Raw genomic sequence first — 7,822 nt, 5'->3', positions numbered from 1 at the left:
ATCTACCAGATGAAGTGGTAAAAAATTCATAATCCACCTGTTTCGATGGGAAATAGCAATTCGTGGTTGAAATCGGTGCGAACCCGATCTTTTCAATTTGGGAAGGTGGAGGTAAATCGGTAATAATAAAAATTTAGTTATCAAACGAAGTCGGGCTGGGCTGGTGGTATCAACTTTCACACCTACTTTGCCAATTACACCTCGGCGGCAACAACTAGGGTCAGCCATTCTGCTAACCCCCGGATAAAATATCGCAACTATACATATGATTTCCTTTATCAACTAAGAAATCTGATTCAAAAAGCGTCAAGAAGCTGAGTGAAATATTGGGGATCGTGCGGCCCACCAACAGTAGTTCCACTTATCCGATCTCGGAACAAGTCTATACTCCGGTATATAGGGGGGATCCAACTGCCAAGACAAATTGACCACGGAAACATCGGAATCTGTAACATTTTTGGTACAACGTATGCCTTTTAGCCTAGTAGGCGGGAAGGTGAGTATCGGAGTACTTGCGGAAAGGAAAGCCGGAGTAGCAAAAGCCATTGGAATATCTAATTCTCACATGAGGTAAGAATAAAAAGAGGAAAAAGGTATTGCAACTTACTTACACCCCTCGGCAGAACATGAGGCAACTAGTTTGAAGGATACATGGTATGTGGCGTTGAAACCCTTAACAAGCAAAGTAGAAATCTGCGGTTGGGGTTTCAAAAACTTCAATGAGTTATTTGAGTAATTATGCTTTGAAGATACGGAGTTTATCACTCCCAAAATTGACATCTCTAGTTACGGATGTTGAAGTAAAACTATTTAAAGAAATGGAAGAACTAGAAAATCAATAGATTATTTTTTTTTTATTGAAAATCTGAGATTTTTGTGAGGCTATACGTATAACGACTAGAGTAAAACGAGGATCTGTGGCTCGGAAGTATCGCAAAAACATTCTCGATTTTGTGTCCGGTTTTCGGGGGGCTCATTCAAAATTGTTTAGAACGGCAAACCAGCGAAGGGGTAGGTCTTTAGCTTATGCTTATGTAGATAAAAATAATAGCAAAAGAGCCTTTCGCCGTCTCTGGATTGCTCGGATTAATGCAGCAGCGCGGAGAGATGGAATTACCCACAGTTCGGTAATTCATAGTTTGTACAAAAATCGGATTGCCTTGAATCGCAAGACACTTGCTCAAATCGCTACTCCAGATGCCTACTGTTTTTCTATGATCATAGAAAAAGTTAGCAAAATAAAAATTTGATGATCCGCGGCGGTAAAGTTACGCCTCTCTAAGTCTCATTTAGACAGAAGAGAGGCGAATAAACCAAATTCCAAATTGAGTTACGTATTTCTCGTAGTAAAAAAAAAAGGGGGGGGGGGGCGGAAGGACAGACTACCTCGTAGATATCGATCGGTTTGACTCAACAAAACTCAAAACTACCTTGAATTGCATCTGTTTCGCGGTAAATGCTCATTTGATAAGTTAAAGAATCTGCTAGAGATTAATTTATTCTATTTAATAATCTAACTTTCGTTATTTGAAAAGGGCAGCAAGGCCAAGATGCGGGCTCTTTTTATTGCCGTAGCTATCAAACGTTGCTGCTTCGAGGTCAATCTATTCATTCGTCTTGATAATATTTTGCCTTGCTCACTCACGAATCGACGAAGTAGACTCGTATTCTTGTAATCAATAGTTTCATCAGAACGAATGGACGGAGAACGCCTACGGGAAGAGTGTCTAGATTTATTCATGATATTTCTTTGTAACTACCGATATTTACTTATGTTGGATATCAATTCCCTCCGAACCAATTGCAATTTTTTTTTTTTTTTTTTACTTCTTCGACTCTTTGTGCAAGGTATGCTTGTGACAATGGAAGCAATACTTCTCTGACTCCAGCCGAGCGGGTGTGTTACGACGATTTTTACGTGTAGTGTATCGGCAAAGACCCGCGGATTTTCCACTGGTTTTTCTCTGAATACAACTTGTACATTCCAAAGCAATAGTTACCCTTGCATCTTTAGTATTGGCCATGGAATCAGATGTACTCTAATTTAATTAGTTTCCCCAAAAAGAGGGGGTGAGGGTCGCATGTAGATCCATAGCAATAGAAACGAACTACTTACGAAGTTTCGACCTATGAAGTAAATAGATTAAACACTCCCATCACTAAATTGAGTCATTATTACGTGTATGACGAACCATAGAGTTCTCACTTCGTATGGTTCCTACACGGCTCCTTTGGTTTAGTTAATAACAATAAGTTAGGGAAATGGAAATAATAAAGCATCCGGAAAGAATCGATTTGTTTCTATTAATAAACCAGCCAGTAAGCCAAACCATATTGTAGCTACAACAGGGGCTGTGGAAAGATATATTTTTACATGTTGCATTGGAATCCTCCTTCTTATCAATTTTTTATTTCCCTACCTACTTGCCTTTATCCTCACCAGCTTTACTACTTAAAATCTAACTATATCTAAATCAAATTCTCACATTTACTTGAAAGAAGAATAAAGTTTTTTCCAGTACCCGACTCCAGAATACTAAGTCGAGAAGTGGTGTAGAGAATGAAAAGTGGGAATTAAAATAAAGAGAGGGCAGGGATTAGCAGCTTCCCAAAAAATGCATTCCTACTTCGACGGTAGCCAGTATTCGTGGGAAAAGATTATAATCAATTGGATCGAATAACAAGCAAGGGGTTGATGGTATCAAGTACAACCAAAAGGGATGTAACGCAGCTCGGTAGCGTGTTTGTTTTGGGTACAAAATGTCGCAGGTTCAAATCCCGTCATCCCTATCTCCTATACGTGGAACAACTGGCAGGGGTGACAGTTGTTGCCCCACTTACTTGATCTCTACCTCCTTTTCCCTACAAAAAAAAAAAGGGAAGTCAACACTTTTTTCTTCCCTTCACGCTGGGGAGGAAAGATGCTGCAACTCCCACTTCCTTCATAGGTCAAAGTAACCCCTTCCAGAAAGAGGCGCCTTTAGTTCAGTACGGTAGAACGCGGGTCTCCAAAACCCGATGTCGTAGGTTCGAATCCTGCAGGGCGTGCCTACTGCTAGGGATTGCTTAAGCGATACGCCCCAAAATTGAAGTGGACGTAGAACTAAAGATTATCGTTGTAGAAGCGATCTTCCACATCTGCTAATTGTTTTTGAAATACGGACAGAAAATACTCGAAAGGAATAGTGGTGGGAGGGGGGGGGGGGCTTTCGCCATATATATTTTTAATTCATTTACCTTCCCAATCCCAAAATATCCCTTTTGTTTAGGACGATATCTAACTAGATATTCATCGAATATCTAATTGATCGCCCCGTCGGTATTGAAGGTATGCAGTTACAAATAATCCAGCTAGGGTTATTGGAATCGAACCTAACACAATTCCAGAGAGTAATGCTTCAACCATTTCAATTTGTAAACATTTGATACAAACAAATACTTACCAAAATACCTTACACATTAACTAGTAATTGATTGTTGGTAGGTGCGACGGATTAGTAATCGATATGTGTTAAAGACCCTTTCTAGTTTTGATCTCCTCTTATCTTCGAGAAGTAGTAATGATGTAATGAGTTGCAGAATCTGAATTTTGTTCAATCCAACAAATAGAGCTAGGGTAAAAGTTAATGCGAGCATCAGAAAAGCAAAGTAGCTTAGTGAAGTGAACATATATCTGAATACAAGATTGTCTAGCAGATGGGTTAGTATATAACTTTCTTGGGTAGTTTATCATCCCGAGTCCCCAAATCAAAGTTGTTTACTTAAATCTTAAATATGGTACGTTATATCTAATCAAGTGTATGTCTGGGAGATTAAAATTTTTCAATTTTGCAGATTCGGGGAAATCATACTTCGAATTCATCCTCCACGAGGCCGATAGCTACGTAGTTGAGGAATCAGTCTTCGCCATTTCTTTGGACTATTCCTCAAATTTTTTAATTGTGGGTCCAATGTGCGTAGAAAAAGGTAATGCCTTGCTTGCCCGATTATGCGCGGGCAGGGGACCTTACGGGGCAGTACAATCAGGAAAGATTGCTGCTAATGTTTACAGGTTTACTGCATCGCTTGGAAGCCGGGCCCTATAGTCCCATCCGTATTGTTTACGTGTTAGATGAACGACGATAGGTAAAAACGAAGATTTTACCAGTATTAGATCAGATGTTGATCTTGTAACGGGTAACCTTGCCGCATTGTACGTGAAATAGCTATACTGACCCAGCATATTTTGAGTATACCTCGGGTATAATAGTGACAACCTAATTTATAGGAGTTCCCGTTCCCTCAAAGGGTTTTGTTTTTGCCGGTGCATCTCGCATCTCTTCCCTCGACCCCTTTGACCTCCTTTCCTCCATTCGGGAAACAACCGAAGTCTTTTTGATATTACAAGATAGATAGATACGGAGTTAAACATGTCTGGGAATACAGGAGAGCGCCCCTTCGCCGACATCATCACTAGTATTCGATACTGGGTCATTCACAGCATTACTATACCCTCCCCGTTTATCGCAGGCTGGCTGTCTGTAAGTACAGGTTTAGCTTACGACGTTTCTGGAAGCCCCCGGCCAAACGAATATTTTTCGGAGAGCCGACAAGAAGTTCCTCTAATAACTGGTCGCTTCGACTCGCTAGAACAAGTTGATGCATTCACAAAATCCTTTTAGGAGAAACCAACGGCTTTAGATAAAACTTATCCAATTTTCACTGTTAGATGGTTGGCTGTCCATGGATTAGCTGTACCTACGGTTTTCTCCCCAGGGTCTATATCAGCTACGCAATTCATTCAGAGATAGTTTTTGGCGAGCCCTGAATATACGACACAACCAAATCCAAATAAGCAGAGCGTGGAGCCGAATCGTACAAGCCTTTATCGGGGACTATTGCTGATTTTCGTACTTGCCGTTCCTTCTTCCAACTATTTCTTTAATTAGAATTTAGACAAAATTGTCTGGAAAAGATCGAGATCCCAATTATTTGTGACCGTTCATGTCTGGAGTCGCGGCCGGTTAACAGCTATAAAGAGAAGGAACGGGAAGGAGGCGTGGTGGCAGATGACAAATACCACTGGAAGGGTTCCCTTGCGGTTGGTAGGTACTGTAGCCGGTACACTTGTGATAGGTTTGCCGGGTGTATTTTTTTACGGAGCTTATTCGGGGTTAGGATCATCTCTCTAGAAAAAATTTGTGGAGGTGTAAGTCAGTAAGTAGTCAACACCTACCTTTTCCCCTGCTTCAACTGTGAATTAAGTAGGAAAGTTGTACCAAATTCCAATTTCACAAACAAAGTTTCCGGTTTTTCTTCTCTTTCTAACTAAGAAAGAGGAGAGGAAAAAAAAAAGATTAAATCTTTACGTATACGTAGCAAACTTTGCTAGTAACTAATCCTATTAGTATTATTTCAAAATTTTTAGCATACTACCTATATACTGATAAATCAACAAAATTTTTTATTAAAAATTATTAATATGTAAGTGAGTTCGTCAGAATTTTTGTTTTCAACCTCTCTCTTCATTTATTCCGCTGCATTTGTAAATTGCTGATTCAAATCTGACAGAGTCGGGTTAAAAATAGCGTAAATTAATTACCCTGGGAAAGACATTTTGGTAGTCTCGGGAGTGTTGGTGGTGCCGATTTCACCAACATTCCCGACTCTGCAAAATTCTCCAAATCAACTTGTCCATCAGCAGGTACAACTGACCATACACATCCCACTATGTAAATTGTAAGCTGACCTCTCCCTCGTTTGTTTATCCAAGAACACCTGCTCAAATTGACTAACTGCTAACAATTAACAGATCACGTCCGGAACCCCGAGTAACGAAGTAAGAAATGACGTTTTTTCATACACCCGGTAGAGCAGCGATTCAAATGGTTTATCTGCTGTGAGGGGGGGGGTGGATCCCGGAAAAGGATGTAATCAGAAATTCATTTCAGCCAACTGGACTTTTTCAAACTGTTTCTTCTTAAGCACAAGAAAAATCTGTGCTAAAACAACCGATGCAAAGAAAGCTAAGAGACCTTGGATCCGACGGGGATCTTGTAGTACGATTTCTACTTCTCCCTGACCGAATCCCCCGACATTGGGGTTATTAGTTAACGGTTGATCCGCTTTAACAAACTCACCTTCCGAAACAATAAGTTCGGGGCCGGGAGGTACAACATCAATTGCTTCACGACCCCCGGATGACTCCTCAATGATAATTTCGTACCCACCTTTTCCCTCTTTCCGAGTAATCCTCTTTATTTTTCCCGTCGCTGAAGCGGTATAAACCGTGTTGTTACTCTTGCTCCCATCCGGATAGATTTGTCCCCTCCCCCTGTTTCCCCCTACGTAAATAGGGTATTTTAAAAAATGTGCTTCTTTATTGGTACCGGGGTCTGGTGATAAAACTGGGAATATAATCTCGCTGTATAACTTGCCCGGTACTGGACCTACGACAATTATATTTTTTTCACCGGGTCGGTAAGTTTGAAACGATAATTTTCCTAATTTATTTTTTAATTCGGTTGGAATACGATTAGGGGGAGCTAATTCAAATCCTTCGGGTAAGATGAGAACGGCGCCGACATTCACCCCCCTTTTTACCATTTGCTAGTACTTATTTTATCCACGTGTCGTAAGGAATCTTAACAATTGCTTCGAATACAGTATCGGGAAGAACAGATTGCGGAGCCTCAAGATCAACAGTTTTTTTGGCTAAATGACAATTGGCACACACAATACGACCTGTGGCTTCGCGTGGATTTTCGTAGTTCTGTTGCGCAAAAATTGGATATGCATTTGATACAGATGGACAGCTTAATTTGCCAAAACTGATTAATGCCGCCAGTGATAAAATCCACCATTCCTTCATCCACTTTTTGGTAATCGCTGTTTGCATAGGTCAATAATTAGTCCTGAATATTTGTACAACCAGGTCGTGACATTGTAGAATGTTAGGAAGTCTATTCCTTCTCCAATTCTTTCCTTCCCTACATTCCTTCCATTTTCTCACTAACGGGTGGCAAACGACAATGAGCAGGGGGGAGGTACAAATCCAACTAAATTAAATAAGGAGCGGAAATAACAAAAAATTCATAAGAATGGTTGTCATTCACTCATTGTATGATAAGTTGCTACAATTGAAGGAGATGTTCGATTTAAGTGACGAAAGATCCAATACTTAAATAGCGTATCTAAAATAACTGGAAAGGTTGAGACGAAGCGAGGAGTTACATATTTATTGGGAGTCAACCCAAAATATTCGAAAAGGGACTGTACTAGTATTTCCCAACCATGGGGCGAGTGAAACCCTACACATAAATCAGTTAATAGAAGGATGGAAAACGCCTTCATTGTGTCATTTAAACTATAAAATGACTCTTGAATCCGGGAATTTAAAACCGCGAGTCTCTTTCGCCCGAATATCAGTAGGGGAAATAAAGTGGCAATGCTAATTGCGTTGGTTGCTAGCCGCAGTAGTAGCTGAATATTTAGCTCGTCATACGTCATTGCTAATCGAGTAGTTTCGTTGCGCGCATCCGTATCAAAATTTTGCAACTGCGTATCTGCCAAGTTGCCAATCACATCGTCTAACCGGAATAATGCCTCTGCTTCTCGGAGCTGCTTCAAAGCGTTTTCTTCCTGAAACACGTTTGAAAATAATTGGATTTGACGTATGTTCCACCAACCCCTAATCCGGGGTTCCAAAAACCAATTTTCTATAGCAATTTGAATCGGGAAAAGAAAGAGAAGGAATCCAACATATTGGAGGGAAACAGAGGCTTGGTTCTTAGCTAAATCAAATTTATTATGGACTGATAAATTTAAATTTGATTGATTTGTT

At 40.3% G+C, this 7,822-nt stretch overlaps 1 non-coding gene and 1 pseudogene across 1 annotated transcript; both read left to right on the top strand.

Moving 5' to 3' along the window:
* Positions 1-2,974: 2,974 nt before the first annotated feature.
* On the top strand, positions 2,975-3,048 carry TRNAW-CCA (transfer RNA tryptophan (anticodon CCA)). Its single transcript has one exon. It is a non-coding gene; the product is annotated as a tRNA-Trp (tRNA).
* Positions 3,049-3,529: 481 nt separating this feature from the next.
* On the top strand, positions 3,530-5,047 carry LOC147417207 (uncharacterized; annotated as a pseudogene).
* The last annotated feature ends 2,775 nt before the right edge of the window (positions 5,048-7,822 follow it).

Source organism: Adiantum capillus-veneris, unplaced genomic scaffold (assembly GCF_014529385.1).
Source record: "Adiantum capillus-veneris isolate H3 unplaced genomic scaffold, ASM1452938v2 Hic_scaffold_325, whole genome shotgun sequence".
NCBI lineage: Eukaryota > Viridiplantae > Streptophyta > Polypodiopsida > Polypodiales > Pteridaceae > Adiantum > Adiantum capillus-veneris.
Note: the sequence above shows the minus strand (reverse complement) of the source record. Positions and strands in the feature narration are given on the sequence as shown.